Below are 26,235 nucleotides of genomic sequence, written 5' to 3'. Positions count from 1 at the left end.
TAAACACAGAAAAAGACAATTACAGTGGATAATACAAGAATTTAATTAGGCTTTGATATTTATGATAAATGGACAGCAATTAAAGACAACGTTGACTTGTATATATGAAATGAATTCGCCTCCAGCTTCGTACCCATTGCTAGGTAACGTGTCAGCCAAGTCACGTGACACAAACATGACCTCTTTTTAATAGATTTTTTATAGCAGGGGTATTCTGTCACAAATACAATGTTTTGAGAAGGATTTGAAGCAAAGTTTTGATTGATTAATTAGTTTGAATATGTTTTTAGTCCAAAAATATCATCAAATCATCCAGTTTGTACGCGGGAATGTATCTTTACATGGAAATGACCAATAAGTCGTGTTTGCAATGTCGAAGACTGTGGATGATATTGGGTTAAAGACTTGGCTACTTTAAACCCCATTATAGTTAGACCGTTATATATTTTTATACACACAGACTTCACTATTAATGCTGTTGAGAGCTATATTGTTCCTCCTCACTAAATACCATCCATTAGCCCTGTTGGTGGAGTTGATTTTTCAACCATGTTATATATTTCTATAACTTCACCAACTGTGACTAGCCATAGCTGGATGAGAAGAAGCTGTTTATTCGACTATATATTAGTCTTCATGTTACTGACCTTATTTTTGGAGGCACACTTGTTCCTTGGACAAGTGCTCATGGATTGACAGACTTCAATTTTTGATGTGACGTTATATTTTCTAGAAGAGCCAAAGTGGCTAAGTGAGTAAGGTGCTGACGTCACTAACCCTTGAGGTCGCGAGTTCGATCATCAGGGTCTTGTGGCATGGCTGACCCTTGTCAGTGGTGCAGGATATGAGGTCTGATAAGGACAGCTGTCTAGTCGTTCAGATGAGACCAAAAAAAACGAAGTCCTGTATACACATTGACATGAACGTGAAAGAGTAGGCCGTAGCACCGCTATCCGAGCATAATTCCCCTCATTGCACACTGCTTGGTGTTTGCCCGTCTTCATCAGCCCAGTCAGAGCAGAACAGTAGGATGTTAAACCCCATTTCATTTCACATTTTTAAGATGGCTGCGATGACGTCATTCTCAGTTCCTGTTCCATAGTATGGTGGTACTTGTTTATTCCCTAAACATCAAATGTCAAAACTTAATAAAAATCCATGAAATTTCCTATTTATGGTTACTTGCTTCTTTTATTTCAGCAGTTTTTAATTGATTTTTTTTGTAAACTTTATATTATTATTATATTGTATAGTCAGTCATAGAGGCCATCACAAATTATTTGTATTTTTCAGGTTTGAGAATCATAAAGAGAAATAACTTCCAATGATATCGTTGTCCATGCCATAGACGTGTAGAAGACACGGAAACTTGGTAACTACCAATAATTTTTTTTTGTGTGAATGGTAGTAAACACTGACGGATTTAGATAAAGAGAGGCCCTAGGCTAACGAGGCCCCTCCCACTTCCCCACTCTCATTACTAGAGGAAGATGTATCCTAGAGACCGGGATAGTAATTGTGTCGCGCTTTGAGCATAAACTTAGTTTGTGGATATAGTGCATTATAAATATGCACATTATTATTATTAAGATGAAAGTGAGTTTTAAACACAACTGAACAAATCTGGGATGTTGACAGATGTTTAAAACTACAGTGATTGTAAGAAGGGGTTATGACAGTGTCGAAAATATTATACACTTAGGTCTTGAGGCCCTACTCTTCATCCTGCATAGCCCTCTATACGTAAATCTTGAGGCCCAGTCTATGGGTAAATCTTGGGGCCCTAGTCTTCAACCTGCCCAGCTTATGGGTAAACCTTGGGGCCCTAGTCTGGCACTGATAGTAAAATAATTACACCCATAGCAATGTGTTTTATCTCAGAATAAAGATTTTGATTTGTTTTTATCTTTCAATAAATCGGTAGCAGATTAATTACACCATAACAATTTGTTGTGTAGCTCTAAGTGTTTCTATTCTAACTCATTGTTGGAACCATGGTGGCTCAGTGGGTAGGATGTAAGTGTTTCTATTCTAACTCATTGGAGGAGCCATGGTGGCTCAGTGGGTAGGACTTTGGTTCGTTAACCTGGAGATCCTGTGTTCGATCCATGCATTTTCCGAGAATGTTCATCTGGATTTTCCAGTGGGGTCCCCCTTGTCAGTGGTGTAAGATGGAAGGCCTGGTAAGGGACAATGTATAGTTGTTAGGATGGTATGAAAAATAAAGGTCCTGTGTACACATTGGCGTGCACTGAAAAGAACTGTTGACAGTTGGAATTTGAAAAAAGAGTAGGCTACAGCGCTGCTGTCCTTGTCAGAGATGCAGGGATGAGAGTTGTCTAGTTGTTCAGATGGCACGAAAAACCAAGGTCCTGTGTATACATTGGAGGACATGAAAAAGATCCCATGGCAGTTGGAATTCGATATAAGAGCTGGCCATAGTGCTGCCGTCCATGGCAAAGTTTCCCTCATAGTACACTGCATGGCATATGCCCATCTTCATTAGCCCAGTTCGAGCAGAACAGTATGACGTTAAACCACATTACATTTCAGTTCCACCTCGTTGGGTCTCAATAGTTTTCATGCAGTGATTTCATGATGCAACTCAATGGACCCCAAGAGTCATTATTTACATGTATATATATGCGTAAATCATATTGAAAATATTTAATTTTCTTTTTTCATGTAATTATGTTTTTATTTCCATTTAAGAAAATAAATCAATAAATCAATACAGCATTCCACTGAAAAGATAATTGATTCTTTTAATGAAATGAAATAGTATTTAAACATGCATTATGTAAGAGCTAAATCTGCCTATTGCAGGTCTTTCTTTGGGCCTTAGATGTTATATAAATTATTAATTAGGCATTTATTAACAAAACAAGACCATGATAAACTTTCAATGCTATCAGATACTCGAGATTTTAACTAGATTAGAACGGTTCGCTATTTAAAAATTTTATTTAAAAATGGGAAAGCAAGGCTAAGTCTCAATTATACCAGTGCCCTGTTTACCACAATGCACACATCTTGTCAAAACTACAAACAGTGATAACAAGTAATCTGAATGAAATTTTCAATATTTTCACTTTACATTTTCTATTTTTGAGGTATTGTAGAAAGAATGTTCAGCTTTTTATCCAAATCTTACATTTCGAATCCCCGGTTGTACGTGACAAGGAGTAGGGTCGCCTGTCCAACCTCGTGGGTTTTCTCCGGGTCCTCCGGTTTTCTCCCACTGCTAAAGACCCCTACGTGCAAGCGAATTATGGAAATAAAATTGAACCATATGTTAGTCCGGAAATAACCTAGTTTGTGTCGAGTGGACGTTAAAACCCATTTCTCTCTCTCTCTCTCTCTCTCTCTCTCTCTCCAAATCTTACATAATGTATCTTCAAAGTTCTACTAAGTACTATTCTGTTCCCACTGCATGTTCAAGTCTCTCAGCCGTTCATTCAACAAACGTAAATTAGAATTCAATATTGTTGCATTTAAATCAATATTTTTGCATTTCATTCTGTATTGATGTTATAATCTTGCCGTGAAAACACGTGATCCTAATATTGAAGACACAATGAATACATAATCAGTACATGAATCATGTATGCTATGGTTTCGGGCACCATTTGTAATGAACAAAGAAAAAGATATTCTACAAAACAATGCAGAATTAATTAGTAATGACTGATTCACAAACAACAAAATAATAATATATAGACATGTAGAATGGACTAAGCAGACGTAACCAACTGTCGTTCATTTTGAACGGTTCACATACATGTACATTTCATAGAACATAATTGATTAGAAATTACAATAATTTGTTTAAAAATTGAATACAAGTCCCTTTAATACAATCATATTACATTAATATGGGGTTTTAGATCCATGTTCATCTATTTTAAGGTAAGGGGGTTGGATGGCCAAATGGTTAATGCGTACGCGTTGCATCATCAGGTCTGTCATTTAGTCAAGTCCCGTGGTTTCGATTCCCCGCTTGTACATGACTAGGAGTGGGGTCGTCTGTCCAACCTTGTGGGTTTTCTCTGGGTCCTTAAGTTTACCTCCCACTGATATTTTTTAGACCCCTGCTAAAGTGAATTATTGAAATAAAATTGAACCAAATGTTAGTCTTGAATCGACCTAGTTTGTGTGGAGTGGACCATTTCCCCCTCTCTCTCCCTCTCTCTCTCTCTCTCATTAAGGTTCCAAAGAATAGAGCTATACACCCTTTAAAAAAACAGTACATTCTTGTTATGGGCACATAAAATGGGATATCGACCACAAAGAGTTTTCCATAAAACTGTCAATTCGTGAAAAAGTATGGACCTGATATTGAAATGCAAACAATTGATTATTTATCCAGTGTTCTGACCCTTGCGATTAATTCACCGCTGTTGCCATGGCAATGCTTTTGAGATAACTGCTTTTGGCAGCACTTGATGGGAAGTATCAGTATACCGGTACTTGAATATGGCAGGTTTTCAGCAAATAATTGAATTCTGAAAACTGATAGTTAAAGCAGCTGTCCCAGATATAAATAAAAACATTTTTTTTTTTCTTTTAATTCATCAGAAAGGTTCTGCTCAAAATATTGTGTGTACAGGCTATGATGCATATGAAGTTATGCTTGTGGTTCGTTTTTCTGGTTAGCTTGATATGGCTACATTCATCCATATATCTTTTAGAAATTGATATGGATGGCTCAGTAAGACATTACTGACAGAGTATGGCCCTTGATCACTTTGAAATATCTTGTGGACGCTCTAGAGGCTAACCGATTGACTTTACATTTATACACAGTGTTTAAAGTCACGAGACGAAGAAACCTATTGATTTTCAACAATTTTCGATATTTACTACCAGAGTTATGGCCCTTGATCACTTTGTGTTTGACTTTTCACGTAAAAAGTTTGCCCATCACTGCTCTAGAGGGTAAAGTTAATAACTGATTGACTTTAAATTTATACGCAGTGTTTAAGGCTATGTGACGAAGAAGCCTAGTGATTTTCAATAATTTTCGATAATTACTGCAAAAGTTATGGCCCTTGATCATTTTGAAAAATCTTGTGGATGCTCTAGAGACCAAAGTTATCATCCGATTGACTTTAAATTGATACACAGAGTTTGATAACTTGAACAGCTAAATCTATGATATTAAATGTTTCGTATACTAAACGTTATCATGGGGCAGAACTAAAAGCCAAACCAATTCTAATGATTTTCTGATAATTACTTAATGAGTTGTTACTCTTAATCAGATTTTAGTGTATTATAAATGTTTCATTACCGACAATAGAAAAAATATGCGACAACTCTTGTTGACTGGTCTGACGACTTAGCTGCAGTGGGCGTATGTTTCGTTGCCTAGCAACCTATCTTTGATTTAATTATAACAACCAAAAAAATAAACAACTTTACGAGAAGACTATCATCAGTATTGCCACCATTTAAAGACATTTGCCATCATACGACCTTTAAAGATATCCTTCATCATATACATGTAGCCTTTAAAGACATTTACTATCATATAGCCTTTAAAGACATTTACCATCATATAGCCTTTAAAGACATTTACTATCATATAGCCTTTAAAGACATTTACCATCATATAACCTTTAAAGACATTTACCATCATATAACCTTTAAAGACATTTACCATCATACAGTGTTTAAAGATAACAAGAAACCATGCAAGAGGTGCCTAGTCAAAAAAGGACACAACATTTCACAGGTTTCTATTCAATCATCACCACAATGAAGTGACAGGTTTCACATTTTACAGTTTTCAATGAGAGGTTCAATTTTATTTCAATAATTCGCTTTAGCTGGAGTCTTTAGCAGTGGGAGGTAAACTTAAGGACCCGAGAAAACCTATGAGATTGGACAGGCGACCCCAATCCTATTCATGTACAAGCGGAAATCAAAACTACGCCACTTGACTCAATGTACAGACCTTATGATGTAACGCACACTCGCTAACCATTCGCCCCCCCCCTCCCTTCAATTATAGAGGAGCCAATGTGGTTCAGTGAGTAAGACGCTTTCAATTCAGTCCCAGTGTTAATTGTTTATAAAGGTGTTCAGTCTATCTTGGAAACTATCCAGCGCTTACATTTTGATCTTGGAGAGTTTCATGATTCCACATGCTCTAACGGGGGGGGGTTGAATGGCCGAATGGTTAGTACGTGCGAGCTGTATCATAAAGCCTGTCAATAAATCAACTGCCGTGGTTCAGAATCCCCGGTTGTACGTGACAATGAGTAGGGTCGCCTGTCCAACCTCGTGGGTTTTCTCCGGGTCCTCCGGATTCCTCCCACTGCTAAAGACCCCTATGCGCAAGCGAATTATTGAAATAAAATCAAACCATAGGTTAGTCCCGAAATGACCTAGTTTGTGTCGAGTGGACATTAAACCCCATTTCTCTCTCTCTCACCTGCTCTAACTTTCCTCGATAAATGTGTTTAAATGCAAAGCTTCACCGTCTCGTATTTCATTTCAGTTCATTTTCTATAATTTATGTAACTTTCAGCAAAAAAACGTATCATGCAATGTTCAGTTACCAATGATCCATGAGAACTAGTCAACTAGAAAATTTGATGACAACAGGTTTATTTAACTGCGATAAAAATGAAATTTGATAAATAATTAATAATGTTTATAATAAAAGAAAATTCTTTTTGTTCTCTGGAAGCGTAAAGTATTTGGAAACTGATATCTCTTTGTCTGTGTTCTATTTGGCAGGAAGTTCGGTACACTATCAACTACATGTAATATAATCTTCAAGCAACACATGTTTTATATATATGGAGTATAATGAATCACCATATTTTACTGCTTTTCCAACCTTCCTCCACAGGTAAATTGATAGGCCTACTGTATATAAGGTGATGGCATGGCTATCATGGAATAATTGAAATTTAATGCATGTTTAATTAATGTCTTACTGTTCTTCACCGACTGGGCAGTGTGATATGGGGGAATTTTGCCAAGATAGCGGCGCTACAACCTCCTTATATTTTGATTTATGACCCTCAGGAAATCTTCAACATGCTGTGATCCTTATACGCATGTCCTCATTTTCCCCTCTCATCTGAATGGTTAGAAACCCTCCTGTACCACCAACAAGAGGAACCAGTAAACCAAGGCACTGGAAAATCCCTATGAGGAACTTTCTCTGGCAACTGTGGGTTGGGTGGTCTAGTGGTATAACGAGTGTGTTTTGGGTCATAAGGTCTGTCATTGAGTCAAGTGGCGTGGTTTTGAATCCCTACTTGTGCTTGACAAGGAGTAGGGTCGCCTGATTAACCGTGTGGGATTTTCTCCCGGTCCTCCGGTTTCCTCCTACTTCTAAAGAACCATATGCGCAAAAGTGTATTATTGAAATAAAATTGAAACATATGTTAGTCCCAAAATGACCTAGTCTGTGCCACCAACAAGGGGAAACAAGGCTGGAAATTTCCTAGGAACTTTCTCTGCCAGCACTTTTTCATACTACTGCGGACCTCCTGGTTAACTAGTCTGCACCATTCTCTTCCAAGTTGTTTGCCTTATCTAAACTAAGATATATAGAGAATCTCCTACCAGTCTTTTTTGATACCAAAACATATCAACACAAGTTGATAAAGTAACAAAAAACGAGGCTCTGCCGAGTTTTTTTTTACTTTATCAATGAGTGTTGATTTTTTTTTATATCAAAAAAGACGAGTAGGAGATTTTATTTATCACCCAATCCCTTCTTACATGCACATGCACAAATAGATAAATATAAATCTTTGCTGTAGATTTAACTTTTTCTGAACATTACGGCGTAGTGATTCAACCATTGCAAAGTCCTTTATATTGACCCAGTGTTTCCATCAAGGTCAATTGAATAACAATAGTTCATTTTTAATAAAACAAAAAGTTGTTTTAAAAAGACATGAACTGTTCTTTGTAAATAAAAAAAAGTAGTTCCTTTTCAACTGACCAATCAAATTCATGTAAAGCGATATCTCCTTAGGAGATATCGCAGTAGATTATGAAATATATCACACAAGCGATATCTACTGTAGAATGTATTATTGGGTGATAAAGCCTTTTTATACGCCCACATGGAAATGTGGTCGTATATTGCCGTCGCCCCCGTCCGTCCGTCTGTCGTTCCGTCCGTCCGTCGTCCACACTTTCTTGTGAACACTCTACAGACTACATTTATCATCTGATTGTTTTGAAATTGATATATGTTGTTTGCATTAGTGAGATGAAGAAGCCTATTTAATTTCAATAACTTCTGTTAATTTCGTCTGGAGTTATGGCCTTTGTTTCACTTTGTTGCACCTTGTGAATGCTCTAACGACAAAAGTTATCAACCGATCTGTATGAAATTTATATGCATCATTTAGATTAGTAAAACATAGAAGCCTATTGAATTTCACTTTGTTGAATCTTGTGAACGCTCTAATGACAACAGTTATCATCGATCTGTTTGAAATTGATATGCATCATTTAAATTAGTGAAATGAGGAAGCCTATTGAATTTGAGCAATTTCCGTTAATTACGCTGTGAGTTATGGCCCTTGTTTCAATTTGTTGTACCTTGTGAATGCTCTAACGACAAAAGTTATTATCCGATCTGTATGAAATTTATATGCATCATTTAGATTAGTAAAACAAAGAAGCTTATTGAATTTCAGCAATTTCCGTTAATTACATCTAGAGTTATGGCCCTTGTTTCATTTTGTTGCTTCTTGTGAACGCTCTAACAACAAAAGTTATCAACCGATCTGTATGAAATTTATATGCATCATTTAAATTAGTAAAACAAAGAAGCCTATTGAATTTCAGCAATTTCCATTAATTACATCTAGAGTTATGGCCCTTTTTTCACTTTGTTCAATCTTCTGAACGCTCTAATGACAACAGTTATCATCCGATCTGTTTGAAATTGATATGCATCATTTAAATTAGTGAAACGAAGAATCCTATTGAATTTCAGCAATTTCCTTTAATAACGCTGTGAGTTATGGTCCTTGTTTCATTTTGTTGTACCTTGTTTATGCTCTAACGACAAAAGTTATTATCCGATCTGTATGAAATTTATATGCGTCATTTAGATTAGTAAAACAAAGAAGCTTATTGAATTTCAGCAATTTCTGTAATTATATCTAGAGTTATGGCCCTTGTTTCACTTTGTTGATTCTTATGAACGCTCTAATGACAACAGTTATTATCCAATCTGTTTGAAATTGATATGGATCATTTAAATTAGTGCAACTAGGATGCCTATTGAATTTCAACAATTTCCGTTTATTACACCCTGAGTAATGGCCCATTTTTCACTTTGTTGTACCTTGTGAATGCTTTAACCAAAAAAGTTATTATCTGATCTGTATGAAATTTATAGGTATCGTTTAAATTAGTAAAACTTACAAGCCTATTGAGTTTAAGCAAATTTCCGTTAATTACATCTAGAGTTATGGCCCTTGTTTCACATTGTTGAATCTTGTGAACGCTTGAACGACAAAAGTTATCACCCAATCTGTATGAAATTCATATGCATCATTTAAATTAGTGAAATGAAGAAACCTATTGAATGTCAGCAATTTTTGTCAATTACTTCTAGAGTTATGGCCCTTGTTTTACTTTGTTGAACCTTGTGAACATTCGAACGACAAAAGTTATCATCCGATCTGTATGAAATTTATATGTATTATTTGAATTAGTAAAACAAAAAAGTCTGTCGAATTACTTCCAGAGTTGCAGCCCTTGTTTTAGTTTTTAGAACCTTGTGAACCCTCAAACGACGAAAATTATAATGTCATCTGTATGAAATTGTCTATTAAATGCCCCCTAATTACCTACAAAAGAACAAATAAACGACAACTCTTGTCGACCGCTCGGACGATATTGCTGCTTAGGGCGTATGTCTAGTTGCCTGGCAACCTATCTTATATTACTTTTGTTGTTTTAATGTATCAAATACATCAAAAAAAAACTATGTGCAAGTTTCTTGATTAAAGTTATTTCTCATAAACCGTGAATGAAAGTTGAGTAAATTCTTAAGTCTGAGAATGGTTTGTGAACTTGGGGCTAGGTAGAATCTAAATTAAGAATAAGATCATAGTTAAATGGAGGTCCAAGTCAATACAGATTATGTAGTGATATGTGTCGCTAGTTAGATGTGAAAAGCCACCTTGAAAAAACAAAAACTCCCCACATACCCTCTTCTGCTACATATGTTGTTAGCCTTGTCTCTGGTTATATTTATAATTCTCTTCTTTTGGCTAGGACTCCTTTTCACATTGTGTATTTTCTTCAGATCACTCAGATTATGGTTTCACACAGGAAAAACAAAGCAACAGTTTGTTTCTACATTTTATGTCAAGCACTGGATACATAGGTTACATTACAATACTTAAAGTTAACATGTCGTTCTCTCCAACCTTCAACCTCGTGGGTTTTCTCCGTGGCCTCCAGTTTCCTCCCACTGCTAAAGACCCCTGCGCGCAAGCGAATTATTGAAATAAAATTAACCATATGTTAGTCACGAAATGATCTAGTTTGTGTAAAGTGGACGTTAAACCCCATCTCTCTCTCTCTCTCTCTCTCTCTCTCTCCCCTACGACCTATAGGGGCCCTATAGGGGCTTTCTGAATTCAGATGGTGTCTCTTAAACCTCAATGTTATCTCCCAACGAATCTACAAGGTACCTTTTCTTTCAAGAAGCAATGTGTGTCTACCCCAGAGCGCAAATTCCGCTCGTTATATATGCCTAAAGATTTGATATGAATTATTCAATTGGTCAAATATTACGTAATTAATTATGATGATTGGCTACTAAACCTAATGACATCAAGAACCACCCTAAGTTATAGACAGTAGAAACTTTCCACCAGGAGTGTCAAACGTGTTATTTTTTATTAACCCAGAATATTTAATGTTTACCAAATTACCACTGTTCTTATATATAAACCTATCACTCATTCAATATCAGTGTGTGAGATATGACTTCTCTACAATATGTGGAACAAATAATCAGTTAAAGACATAATTACTACATTTAGTCTGAATCCTAATCAATGTCAAATTAAAATGAAATGAAATGAAATGGGGTTTAACGTCCTACTGTTCTGCTCCTAACCTGGGCTAATGAAGACGGGCATACGCCATACAGTGTGCTATGAGGGAAATTTTGCCCGGGCAGCGGCACTATTGCCTACACTTATATCGAATTCCAACTGCCAAGGGAACTTTTACGTGCATTCCAATGTATACACGGGACCTCGGTTTTTCGTCTCATCCGAAGGACTAGACAGCTGTCCTTGTCAGGCCCTCCGTCCTGCATCACTGACAAGGGGGAACCACGCCGGAACAATGTCAAATTAAGAATTAAATCATATTACAAATAAGCCTAAACATACATTATGCAAGAGCTAAATCTGCTTATTGCATTTTTTTCATTAGACTTGAAATGTTATCTAAATTATTAATTAGACATTAATTGACTTGTCCAGGCCATAATCAACTCTAGATGTCATTGCTAGCCTGCGATATTTAGCGGATTGAAATGCAATTTTTGAAAAATAATTAAACGTGAAAATGGATAATCGAAACTTTGTTTTTTAGGATACCTACTTAAGTAATGATGATCAAGGCTAGCCTAAAATTCAAAAGCTAATATCTCGGCTCAGAGTGAAATTTTCAGCATATTCTATTTATGTTATCTACTATAGCGAGAACTGTTAACAATCTCCCATAATGCCCCTTTAATCAATGGGGGGTTGGATGGCTGAATGGTTAGCGTGCGCGCGCTGTATCATAAAGTCTGTCATTGAGTTGACTGGCGTGGTTTCGAATCCCCGGTTGTACGTGGCAAGGAGTAGGGTCGCCTGTCCAACCTCGTGGGTTTTCTTCGGGTCCTTCGGTTTCCTCCCACTGCTAAAGACCCCTACGCGCAAGCGAATTATGTAAATAAAATTAAACCATATGTTAGTCCCGAAATGACCTAGTTTGTGTCGAGTGGACGTTAAACCCCATTTCTCTCTCTCTCCCCTTTAATCAATGTCAACTTTGTAATTATATTGTACGATTAATCCATTAGATATTGATCTATTAAGGATTATAAAATTATTGTGAAGACCTGATTATTGTAAGTTAGAGAGCAAGGAGTAGTTAGGACCCTGACAGAAGTGATAAACAGTCACAAGTCTACCGATGTATTGATTCTTGGATATTGTGTACTGTGCCTATCTCTCCGTACAAACCCATGGCCTTAGGGTGTTATCTTATAGTTACCGTATTATCTTTTTGTTTGTAAATGTATATATACGTATATATTATATATGATAAAGTATGAAGAATATAGAAGTCAACTCATTACAGAACTCGCCACATAACTTTTTAGCCATTCAGTAACTCATTCCATGCTACATTAATCACCACTGAACTCATTACATACTCTTTAGAGAACTCACCACATAACTCATTACAGAACTCACCACATAACTCATTACAGAACTCACAACATCGCTCATTACAGAACTCACCACATAACTCATTACAGAACTCACAACATAGCTCTTTACAGAATTCACCACATAGCTCTTTACAGAGCTTTACCACACCACAGAACTCACTACATAACTCACCACATAACTCATTACATCAACCATAACTCACCACATAGCTCTTTACAGAGCCTCACCACACCACATAACTCACTACATAACTCACCACATAACTCATTACATCAATCATAACTCACCACATAACTCATTACATCAACCATAACTCACCACATAACTCATTACACCAAACATAACCATTACACATGTACATTAAACAGTGTCATTTCTGAATAGGCAATATTCCTATCAGATTGCTCAAATTCATTGAAGCAAATCTATCATGAAGAAAAATATTAGGTCAACTGGGTAGAACCCTTTTATTACATTTTGAAATAAATACTGCATCTGTATTGAGAGTAACCCAACCATGTTACCTTTTGAAATGAGGTGTCAAGGTTAGATACATCTGTGTTAAACTTTATTCCTCTAGTCTCTAGAAAATAGATGTACAGGTAAGTTTAGGGCATGGGAGGCTTACTGGGGCTGCAATTGCGGCCCCTATATGGAAGGGACTCCTAAATCAGTTCTAAATTTTTTTTTTTTTTTGTATATGGCATATAATTTTTAATTTTATGATTTTGATTGTTACGTTCCAGTCTGATTAAAACACAGATCCTATTTCGATTTGTTTTTTATAGTTCAACATTTCATTTTACTTGTCTTTACTACACTACAAAGCGCCACAGAGCAGTCAGACTGACTGAATGTTCAGCGCTATAGAAAACGATTATTATTATTATTTACTGGGAGGTGGAAGACTTGTTATATTACCGGTGTTCTGGTTGAAGTAAGGGATTAGCCAATGAAAGGCCTGGTACGGTGAGTTCTGTGGGTCAACCACTATAAACGTCAATGCTGATTGATTAATCAATGTCTGACATCATAGGGTCAAAAGCCGCTCGTACGACCCTGGACGCAACCTTCCAGTACAAACCGTCAGATTTTCATGTAGTATAGGCCATCGAAAGTATAAAAAAGCGAAACAAAATATAGATCTGTATTTTAATCAGATTGATTACGTTCTATTTTGCAAATTCTGTACGAAAATACACAATACTACAGTACATGTCCTTTGTCTCTGGTTTAAACATGCAACTCCGGTTTCCTCCCACTGCTAAAGACCCCTACGCGCAAGCGAATTATGTAAATAAAATTAAACCATATGTTAGTCCCGAAATGACCTAGTTTGTGTCTAGTGGACGTTAAACCCTATTTCTCTCTCTCTCTCTTAAACATGCAAATCCTTATCCAATTACACTACATTACATATGTTCTGTTTTCAGAAAGAATATAATTATAATTATAAATAGCTCACCGTTATTGAAAGATGTCAATTCTTTATTCTGGCATCCACTACTATTCTTTTTAATGATAAAACTTGGTTTTTGGAATAAATAAACAACTGATTCCCCAGAAATGATACCGATTATAATAAATGATGTCATTTGATACTCCCAATAGCAGGCAGGTTTATAGTTGGCAACATATAAGGGTAATAATGCTATCAAGTCGGACATGTTGTTTAGATTAGCATACCAGCCAATTAAATGTCAGTAAAGTGGACACAACACAAACATCCAAAATTTAGCCCCTTTTCTGGAGCTGGTCTATGGACTGTATAGGTTACCTGTATATTTGTGACGAATAAATCTACCATACTGACATACCAATTACATTTAAAGGACAGTGACCACTTATGCACCATTTCGCTGTTGATGAAAGGGACCCCCGTGACATTTTCAGCAAGGGCACCTTGCAGGCTTAATCGAACCCTGGGTCAGGGATGCTATTCCAAAATTCCCACAGCGGACACTTTTAGTTAGGGTTAACAGAGTTCAGAATTAGGTGTCCAAGTCTTTGCTTCAGGAAATAAAATCAATAAGCTTCCATTCCTTTTAATGGACTTGAAATATTTTTTAAGTTATGTAGCATATTTTGTTCTGAATAATGTTTATGATTAATACAAAAAATTAGGTGGTCCTCGCTATTTTCATATTTAATTCCCATATGTCTTCATTTGACTAATTGCGGTAGGATGTTCATATTGGTAAGCATACAGTAGAATCTGTATGAGCAGCCACTCCTATTCAGTGACTTATTCTTGTTTGTGGTCACGATAAATTCCCCCCCACCGCCGTAGATATTTTATTGTTTCATCTCTTTAATCAACTGACTCAACAGTCACTCCTCTAGCGCGGCCAGCTGTCACTATTTTACTAATAAATTTAACAAAACATCGCCCATTCAATAGCCATTGTTCAATGGCCTTGTTCAATGATAAGCCCCTACCTTCTTCTCATCTTGTACTTTGTAGCACCTCCGCTAATCCCGTGATTAATAGTTAATTATCTGGACCCCCACTGATCAGGTAAAAAGAACTGCGAAAATAACAATGAACTCGGGATTATCTGTTAATTAATCTTTTCTTTTATTAAATGACAAACCCTGATCATTGTTTTCACACATAACAAAACATTATTTGATACTGATTAAATAAACTAAAAGTACCGTCAAAGCCGAGTTTTGTCACGATCATCTAGTATCTATTTTACATTGCCACTTTGTTGCTAAACAAGCGTTTTAGCGCCTCCTATATTACATACAGAGTTACACCCACTGGAAATTGGTGACAAATGTGCTTTTTTGATCAAATAAAATTAATTCATGGATTTACTTCACAAAAATGGATAAATATTATGGAATACATCACAATGGTAGATAGTAGTATCAATGTTGGTACAAAATGACAAGTTTACAGAAGTTTGTTCCACGCAAGTTTCAGGGATGGGCAAATTTTCCAAGACAAGTATTGATGTTTGCTCCCAATGCATCCAAGTGTTAAATTTACTTAGATTGTATTAAAAAGCCATTACTGTTAAGTGGTCAGTCATGAAAGTTCCCTTCGGTGTAGCGCCCCTTGTTGCATATGTACAACATATATCTGATTGGTAAGTGCAGAAACTCAAATTGAAAACACATTTTTCCGTAATATCCATTGCAACCCTTATAACCCAGTGTTGCATAGCTGCAACATACAGTGTTTCCATCTATCAGCCACTATGTGAACTAGGCCTCTCAATATGGCGGACCCCACGTAAAGTCACGCTGTGTCACTGCCTCATCTTTGGACCCTTACTGTACAAATACCAGGAGAGTGCTGAACTTGTCATATATCTTATTTTTATGGGTACATATTAGGGTGTAACTACAATACTAAATTGTTCCGTATTTCATAGAATTATTTTTACTTTAGAATCGTTTTTAATGTTGTTGCAAATATGCAACATTGGGGTTTAGTGAAGGCAAAATAAGGGGAAATAACTCTTTTATGGGATATCCAAAATGGAATGATTGAATTTAGTTATTGACATATTTTGTTTCTTTCACAGGGGGGTTGGATGGCCGAATGGTTAGCATGTGTGTGCTGTATCATACAGCCTGTCATTGAGTCAACTGGCGTGGTTTCGAATCCCCGGTTGTACGTGACAAGGAGTAGGGTCTCTGGTTTCCTCCCACTGCTAAAGACCCCTACGCGCAAGCGAATTATTGAAATAGAATTAAAAACCATATGTTAGTCCCGAAATGACCTAGTTTGTGCTAAAGACCCCTACGCGCAGGCAAATTATTGAAATAGAATTAAAAACCATATGTTAGTCCCGAAATGACCTAGTTTGTGTCGAGTGGACGTTAAACCCCATTTATCTCTATCTCTATCATTCATTTTTCAACTTTCTATTAAAGAATATTATTTCATATCAATTCTGTTTTCTTGATTTGGGGGTTTCCCCATGTTATACCTCGTCTGAATTGTACCCTCAATAAACCGCTGTTGCAAATATGCAACATTGCCAAATATGGTTAAAAATGGTGGCCCATCAAAAAATTATGTATAAGGTATTTAGTTGACGCCCCCGGTCTTAAAACCCACCATGTAATATTTTTTTCCCGTGACCATTCTATGTTTGGGCTCTACAGGGTTAATACAGATTCTACTGTACATGATTTCTTTAAGATTCACTGCTAGTTAACTAAGCAATCTGATTACTATACAGATCTATATTTCGTTTCATTTTTTTATACTTTCGATGGCCTCTACTACATGAAGATCTGACCAGTTATAACGATAGGTCACGTCAGGGGTCAAAAGACCGACTTATGACCCTATGACGTCAGACATTTGATTAACCAATCAGCATTGATGTTACTAGTTGATTACCCACAGTTCAGTGCAAAACATGCCTAAAGCTCGCCGTGAGAGACCGTTTCATTGGCTTATGCCTGACACCATTCAGAACACGAGTTAAATAACAACTCTTCCAGATCCAAGTGTAGTAAAGACAAGTAAAATGAAATTTTGAACTATAAAAATGAAACGAAATAGGATTTGTGTTTTAACCAGATTGAATCTGCATGCATTTGACAGATCAAGACAATGTAAGAGACTATGATGTGAATAAATGCCTAATTAATATTTAATAAAACATTTGAAGCCAAAACAAAGACCCTGTAACTAGGCAGATTTAGCTCCTTAAAATCTGGAAAAAAAAAAAAAAAAAATTAGGGTTGGTGCCTAACAAAGCCTGAATTTGTGGTTGATATGTCAGTAACAGATGCCTTATTTCCAGATCTCCAGGATTGTTTACACTGTAACCCAGGTATTGTTTAATCTTGTGTAGCCTATCTAGCACTAATTTCTTTCACATTCGTTTAATATCAAATCTTTGTTTAAAAATTCGTAAAAATCGTTTAAAATCACCAAAATAATCTAATTTGTACATGTGTCCAGTTTAAAGCTGACTGATTAATTTTGATAATGAGTGTCCAATTTACAAGTATTTAATTTCCTGATCACTGTTCAAAAATTAATCATTATACATCATTAATCAATTAGGTTGTTTATTTTTTAACAATGATTGAGAAATTAAACACTTGTAAATTGGACACTCATTATCAAAATTGAATGGTCAGCTTTAAACTGGACAGAAGTACAAATTAAACGATTTATGATGATTTTAAACAGTTTTTACAAATTTTTAAACAAAGATTGGATATTAAACGAATGTGAAAGAAATTAGTGCTAGATACACAAGATTAAACGATACCTTGGTTACAGTGTTATATGCCAAACAAACAAGATAACTTTTTAAAATTTGTTATATATACACCACTGAAATGGTTAAAACTCCTGGACCTTTTGTTTATAAGCTGTAGGCTGTATTGGAGTGAAAATAGCCAATGAAGCATGATGGGTGTGTTTAGAAATTAAGTTGACCATAATTATACTAATTAGGAAACTGTTGATGTCATCGATCATGTTCTTAATTTAGTTTTTATATTGAAAATATAAAGTAGAATGGGATTTCTACCAGTGGTTATTAAAACAGTTTAGCAAACAGGCCTGCTTTCATCCAGAGGACAATTATAGCTTTGAAACTATAGTCAGTTTCTAAAATGTTGTCTCAATTTGTAACTTAACATCAAAAGACTTAGAATGTAACATGAGTGGTATGTGGAAAATGGCTAAAGGCTCTCATTGTTATGGGTTATACCACTGAATGAAATAAATGTCTGGACTGTTTTATCTTTTAATAAGAGGGGGGTGTTTCACGAATTTTTAACTAAAGATAAAATCCAAATTTTAGTAGATACTTCAATTTTGTTTGGCTAAGCACTAAAATGAATTTAATATTATCCAATCAAATTACTAAAATTTGAATTTTATCTTAGTTAAAATCCAGTGAAACAGGGCCCAGATTTATATAGCTACATGATAACCAAGGTTCAGAATGGTTCTAGAAAATTTGATTAATCTGTTATTTTGAAACAGACTATAAATGTAATCCCTGTTAAACTTGTGTAAATTAAAACTATAGAAGCCATTGATGTTAAAGGTGGTTTCCATGGGGAAAAAGAGAAAAAGTTCACAGTTCACAAGTGGTATTGTTTAGGTATGAAATAAAGAACAGGAGGTGGATTGAGAAGTTTAGGTATTATATTGGGATCCAATCACATGATTTAAACTTTTTTTTTGTTGTTTATTGTCACATGTTGTGTATTGTCCTTAAGTTTTTTTCTTGGTTTCAGTTTGTGATCGAGAAGTTTAGGTATTATATTGGGATCAAATCACGTGATTTAAACTCTTTTTTTGTTGTTTATTGTCACATGTTGTGTATTGTCCTTAATTGTTTTTCTTGGTTTCAGCTTGTATGTGGTGCAGTTCTCCTGCAGCACTTATTACATGTGTATAGTTCTCTAATTAACTGGAGAAACATTTCTTCCAAATAACTATGAGAAATTTAGATAAAGAGCTGGTCGTGCTTGCTAAAATAGTTATAAAAAATAGATAATGAAAAAAGAATATGTTGAAAATTTCAGTCAGTCAGTTTATTCAGAACGAAGTTATAATGAATATTTGACAAGATCTAGCATAGATTGTTTATAATTGTATCCATTTTATCGTTAAACTCTTAAATGGCCGTGGTGTCCTAATCCATTTAAATCTCAGCCATTCTATGGTCTAGAGAGTGATTTTAGGCTTGTCATATGAATAAATGTCTAATTGATAGTTTATATAGCATTTGAAACCAAAATAAAGACCTGCAATAGGCAGATTTAGCTCTTACATAATATAACTTTTAACAGGAATGTTGTATTCATAATAATATTGATAACTGATATATACTTTTGTTCTAAATTTCTTTAGCACTGACTTACACTGCTCTAAACCACACCGTCATGTGCACAGCTGTGGTGCCCGAAAGACCTTGTAAATGATCTTATAATATTTAGAATATGGAAAGCTATTCACTTTTCTCAAAATTTCATTAAGGTACTGGGTGGGATAGTCAATATTTACATGTATTTAGACCTCCCCAAACTGACACCATCACGTGCACAGCGGTTTCAGACTGTTTTCGTCTTTCTGGTTAGACCGTTCCAACCCCACACAGTCCACATGTACAGCGGTTTCAGACTATTTACGTCTTTCTGGTTAGACATCCCCAAACTGACACCATCACGTGCACAGCGGTTTCAGACTGTTTTCGTCTTTCTGGTTAGACATCCCCAAACTGACACCATCACGTGCACAGCGGTTTCAGACTGTTTTCGTCTTTCTGGTTAGACTGTTCCAAACCCACACTGTCGTGTGCACAGCTTTTTCGGTCTTTCTGGTTAGACCGCTCCAAACCCACATCGTCACGCGCACAGCGGTTTTGGACTGTTTTCGTCTTTACTGGTTAGACTGCTCCAACCCAACACCGTCACGTGCACAGCGGTTTCAGACTGTTTTCGTCTTTCTTGTTAGACCGCTCCAAACCCAAAACCGTCACATGCACAGCAGTTTCAGACTATTTTCGTCTTTACTGTTATTTTAATATATCATTTTTCTCTAATGTACCAAGTAGTGCTGACACGATATTTCGTCCGTCCGTCGCTTGTGGACGCTCTAGAGGCTAAAGTTAATATCCGATTGACTTCAAATTTATACACAGTGTTTAAGGTCATGAGACGAAGAAGCCTATTGATTTTCAGCGATTTCCGATAATTACTGCCAGAGTTATGGCCCTTGATCACTTTGAAAAATCTTGTGGACGCTCTAGAGGCTAAAGTTAATATCCGATTGACTTCAAATTTATACACAGTGTTTAAGGTCATGAGACGAAGAAGCCTATTGATTTTCAGCGATTTCCGATAATTACTGCCAGAGTTATGGCCCTTGATCACTTTGAAAAATCTTGTGGACGCTCTAGAGGCAAAAGTTAATATCCGATTGAGTTTAAATTTATACACAGTGTTTAAGGTCATGAGACGAAGAAGTTTATTCATTTTCAGCGATTTTCGATAATTACTGCCAGAGTTATGGCCCTTGATCACTTTGAAAAATCTTGTAAATGCTCTAGAGGCTAAAGTTAATATCCGATTGACTTTAGATTTATACACATTGTTTAAGGTCATTAGACGAAGAAGCCTATTGATTTTCAGCGATTTCCGATAATTACTGCCAGAGTTATGGCCCTTGATCACTTTGAAAAATCTTGTGGACGCGATTTCCGATAATTACTGCCATAGTTATGGCCCTTGATCACTTTGAAAAATCTTGTGGACGCTCTAGAAGCAAAAGTTAATATCCGATTGAGTTTAAATTTATACACAGTGTTTAAGGTCATGAGACGAAGAAGTTTATTCATTTTCATTGATTTTCGATAATTACTGCCAGAGTTATGGCCCTTGATCACTTTGAAAAATCTTGTAAATGCTCTAGAGGCTAAAGTTAATATCCGATTGACTTTAGATTTATACACATTGTTTAAGGTCATTAGACGAAGAAGCCTATTGATTTTCAGCGATTTCCGATAATTACTGCCAGAGTTATGGCCCTTGATCACTTTGAAAAATCTTGTGGACGCTCTAGAGGCTAAAGTTAATATCCGATTGAGTTTAAATTTATACACAGTGTTTAAGGTCACTGTTAACTCATGAAAGCAGTGCTATAAATATAATTTGTATATCAAAAAGTCAATTTAAAGCACACATTATCAATAGATACAATCTTAAATAGTTTTAGTCCTTAAATTGACTGAACAGTAATAACAATTTTTGTTTCCAGGTTTTAATAAAGATATCAGTTATTTATTTATCTTGTTGTTTTCTTGGTAAATATTGACCTGGGGTCTGTTTCACCAAATTTTAACTAAGATAAAATCCAAATTTTAGTGTAATTTGATTGGATAATATTAGACTGATTTTAGTGCTTATCCAAGCAAAATTGAAGTATCTACTAAAATTTGGATTTTATCTTAAGTTAAAATTTGTAAAACAGGCCCCTGGATATGAATCGCGATACGAATCGTATCATAGCCAAATCGCAATACGTATTGTATCGCAACTGCAGTCGCAATACCCAGCACTAGTACCAAGTGTTAAAAGGGGTTAAACTATTGTAACACAGTGTTGTTGTTTTTTTTATACTAGCGGTTGATGCGATGTACCATGGGTATAACCATGAACCGGAAGTAGCCTAACTCAGAAACCGGTAAGCCATCGCCACCAGGCCTATATTGTTCTGCCCGGGCTGAGCTATCTCTATAAATCAAACATATAAACCACAGTCACAAATATTAGTATGGATTGATTTTATTTGACTGTTAAAAATTTTTGACAGTCTGTTGCAAATTGATTAAATGAAATCGCTGTCATTTTGGATTATTTGCGAGGTTTAGTTTAGCTCACTCTCACTAGTAAGTTGATTGTTCATATAGGGACAAATGAGTACAGGACTTCTATTGAAGGATAAACTCCAGCTTGAACTTTTCGGTGCAGCAGGAGCCAGCGTTGCATGATAAGGATCCAATCCAACACCGTAGGACCTGACACTCCGTTGAGTATGTCTAGATCAGGGCTTCCACTTCAAAATTTTGACTGTCGGTCATTTTTGTTAACACACAGAAATTTTCCTGTTTTTCTATTTAAGGTTGGGTATCGTGAATTCATGTGTCAATTGGCATGCATGTAAAAGAAGCCTTGAAAGGTCTTCATATGAGCCATACGGTGAGACTGGCCAACTATTAAATTGTTTCAATTGCATTTATTAAATGAACTGGAAATCTTGATACAAAATAGAATACAGTAATTGTATTCCATAGTGTTCTGAACAATGGTTTGATTGGAATTCTCTAGCCTTCATCAGCTATAGAGACTCGAGAAGCCTAGTGGAAACGTCCCTCAATGATAAACAGTAATAATTTGATAATGCCTAGAGAAGCCTAGTGGAAACATCCCTCAATGATAAACAGTAATATTTTGATAATGCCATGAGAAGCTTAGTGGAAACGTCCCTCAATGATAAAACAGTGATTGTTATTCATCCTGTGTGTGGCCAATTAGTGTCTCAAATAGGATTGAATTACAAAATGGAATTTTTTTTTTGTTTGTTCTTAGTGCCCTTTGATTACATACTCTTACACAATTCCTGACCCACTATATTTTGTTTTCACTGACACCCGTTATTTCATACTTGTTTTGTTTTGATGCAGATTTATTAGAGTTAAAGATACATTATGTATGATTTCGATAAAGAGCTGGCTTTTCTTGCTATAATGGTTCTGAAAGAGATAATGCAAAATGAAAATATTGAAAATTTCATTCAAATTACTTATTCTCAGCCAGGTTATCACTGTTAGTAGTTTTGACAAGATGATGTATGCATCTTTCGTTTATTATTGTTACCATGGTACTGGTATATACAAGTCTTAGCCTCGCGTTTTTTTAAAATTAAATCATTAAATGGCCAGATCTAGTTAAAATCTTGAGGATCCGATGGCATCGAAAGTGGGTTATAGTCTTGTCATGTTAATAATTGTCTAATTAATAATTTATGTAACATGAAAGGCCTAAAGAAAGCCCTGCATCTTTACAGATTGGGTAATAAAAACACCACCCATGACTGCAGTTGGCCGGGCTCTTTCTATATATTGGTCTGGCTATAACCGTTGAACATGAAAATGCTTAATATATTGCCTAATAAAAGGTTACAACTCGATCCATTCCATTTAAACATGTTACATTATGATCTGGGTGGATTAGAGACCCAGTTTATTTGGTGTTAAGCTCGTAGATCAAGTTCATGAAATGTCACGTGAAGTGGTTAATGCTGGATTAATTATAACTTATTATCCCGTTCTTAAAAGTTACAGGAGGGATATTGAAATGGTGCCTTCTTCTGTCCATCGACCGGTCAGACTTTAATAACCATGTATTGTCTATCCCTGTTAGTGGAGTACCTACGGTATGGCAAGTAGGGCACTTGCCCTGCCTGGAGTACGTACGGTATGGCAGGTAGGGCAAATGCCCTGGGGACCACTTTAAGGGGGCGTCGCTGACAGTAAGATCATTCTCCTGTGTCAGCTAGGGAAGTAGTCTAGAATTCTGTGCAAAATCTGTTAAACTGAAAAAAACAACATCATAGTCCAATTGACATCAGTGAAAGCAAGGCTAGTAGGCCAGCGATTTACTAACTGAGTCACCATTGCCCTCAATAGCTTTAATCGCCTGTCCAACCTCGTGGGTTTTCTCCGGGTCCTCCGGTTTCCTCCCACTGCTAAAGACCCCTTAGCGCAAACGAATTATTGAAATAAAATTAAACCATGTGTTAGTCCCGAAATGACCTGGTTTGTGTCAAGTGGACGTTAAACCCCATTTCTCTCTCTCTCTCAACAGCTTTAGTTTCAAAGATTCCTATATATCGACTGTAACAAAGGGCAGACACTCTTTTAAAAAAAACACTATTTTTTGAAAATTTCGTGAAAAAAAACTGACAAAGATAATGGGTTTATTATGACTACACATATTTTGTTGCTAAGATACATAGAAATACAGAACCTATAGATTACACGACCAAAAAGTTTAATTTCTTGTTTTGTGGTGTTTTTAACTGGATGACAAAAATGTCTTTTTTAAAATTGCCCATGTTGCGCGGCATTAGGTAAGATCAGATAAAAAGCTGACAGTTCTCACTATAATAAATAAAATATAGATAATTAAAAGAGAACAGGCTGAAAATTTCAGTCAAATTACAAAGAGCCTAGATATCAGTGCTACAATTGTAGGCTAGCCTTGATTGTCATTACTACCGGTGTTTCGATGTTAAACAAACTTTCGATTATCCCTTTTACAGTAACCACATCGGCCACAAAACGTATTTAAATCTACTTACATCGCAGCCATTCGATGGCATCAAGGGTTGATATGGTCAGGATAAGTTAATTAATATCTAATTAATAATACATCGCATAAAGGGTTGATATGGTCAGGATAAGTTAATTAATGTCTAATTAATAATTTATGTAGCATTTCAGGCCTAATGAAATTTTAGCTCTTGCATAATGTATGTTTAATGTTGCAGCTGTGTGTGGATGTGTGTTTTGGGTTTATTGTGCGCTTCGACCCTGTGGTGATATCGCACTGCAGAGAAGTGGGGTTTTTTAACTGGATAACAAAAATGTCTTTTTCAAAAATGACCATGTAATCACGTTAACCAGTCAAACAGGGCCCTTTTTAACTCTGATAACACTATCGATCACCACCATGTTACCATGACAACAGGGATGGTTACTTTGTCCTGCGCTATAAGACTATTGGCCGAGAGAGATCCCAAGGGAAGAATAATTATGTATTTATTGGTTTAAAAGATGGCTGACAGTCTGTATTGGATGTGTGAGCTGACTGAACAAAGAAAAGGCGTTTGTTTTGGCAACTTGCCAAACTTAGTTATAAATCAACTTGGACTCCAATGGCAACCAGTGAGTGACTAATGATATTCCCTGAAGGGTTTTTGTTTGTTCAGTGTAGAGTAACAGTCAGTCAAAAGGTCATGCTCTATTTAATCCATGGGTGTATAAAAAGAACCAAGCAGGTAAGCGGGAAGTACATCAGTTATCTGCTTATGCTTAAGCATTGAGCACTGCTTAAGAAAAACCTGTTTAGGGTAGATTATTTGTGTTGTTCAATAACTTATTGATTTTTTTTTTATCTCTGATGAAATAGTGTGTATTTAAAGTTGGTCCACAAACAGATAATTTTAAAAAAGGGTGTGCTAGATTAAGAAAGACTGTATATATTTTTGATGAATATTAAATATAGGGTAGACTATTTGTCTTGTTTTATAGATTTTTTTTTTTTTATCTCTGAAGTTGTTGTGTGTAGTGAAGTTAATGAAGACAGGCATATGTGGGAAATTTTGCCCAGACAGTGACACTACGGTCAACTTTTATTGAACAGTGCTTTTTGTGTTCAATCAGTTGCTATTGATTTTGTTACTGAAGTTCTTGTGTGTATTGAAGTTGGTCCACAACCAGACAATTTGTAACTTTGATCATCAGACAGCGATGTTTATTATATGCTACAAGATCAGGGTTTGTATTTGTTTCGTAATTTTTGGGTGTTTGTTTTTTTGAGTGTTTGTTTTTGTATTTTGTTGATGTTGAATTGAAATAAATTTTGTTTTGATTTTTATCACACAGTTATATTAAAGATACAGTCTAGACAATGATACAAAGTCAGAAAATAAAATACTTTTGATCTTTCTTTTTTTTTTTGTTGATGTCTTAAACTGTTCCTTTATCGCGGTTTGTTTCTCGATTTCAAATGTATCAGCTCTACACAGGTTTTCATCGTGGTGAGTTTCTCTATTTCAATTGTATCAGCACTACACAGGTAAAATAACAAGCAGCTACAAGTTCAGTAAGATTTCAGCCATTGATGTTTGAAGATGAAATGAGGTTGAACGTCCTACTTTTTTTACACACCAACTGGACTGACAAAGACTAGCATCATGGGGGAATGGGGGAAATTTTGTCTGGACAGCGGAAGCTACAGCCTATTTTTTTGACATTAAAACACATCCTATCTCATTCTGATTCAGTCAGTCAAATCCAAGATGTTTAGCTCCTTTAAAACCAATTATATCCTTTTATAATTCTTCAAAGACAATGTACTGTTAGTGATAGTTTTTAACTGCTTTAAATGATGTATCTTTAAACTGTTAATGAAGTGGTTATATCTGTACTAATATTTGTGACTGCTGTTCGTTTGTCTGTTCAGAGCTGGCAACTGCACTAGGGCTGTC

General features: G+C 35.8%; 1 protein-coding gene across 4 annotated transcripts in view; it reads left to right on the top strand.

Moving 5' to 3' along the window:
- LOC126819031 (uncharacterized) overlaps positions 1-26,235 on the top strand; it is a 69,272-nt gene that overhangs the window by 26,647 nt on the left and 16,390 nt on the right. The window contains exon 2 of one of the 4 annotated variants that reach the window (XM_050546839.2): positions 1,294-1,372. The gene's annotated coding sequence lies outside the window, so the exon portion shown is untranslated. Of the gene's footprint in view, positions 1-1,293; positions 1,373-18,513; positions 18,599-24,848; positions 25,024-25,337; positions 25,523-26,235 lie in introns of those variants that run through there. The other 3 variants (XM_050546843.1, XM_050546840.2, XM_056100410.1) reach the window with 3 other exon arrangements.

This window comes from Patella vulgata, chromosome 4 (assembly GCF_932274485.2).
Source record: "Patella vulgata chromosome 4, xgPatVulg1.2, whole genome shotgun sequence".
Lineage (NCBI taxonomy): Eukaryota > Metazoa > Mollusca > Gastropoda > Patellidae > Patella > Patella vulgata.
This window is presented reverse-complemented; position numbering and strand designations above follow the sequence as displayed.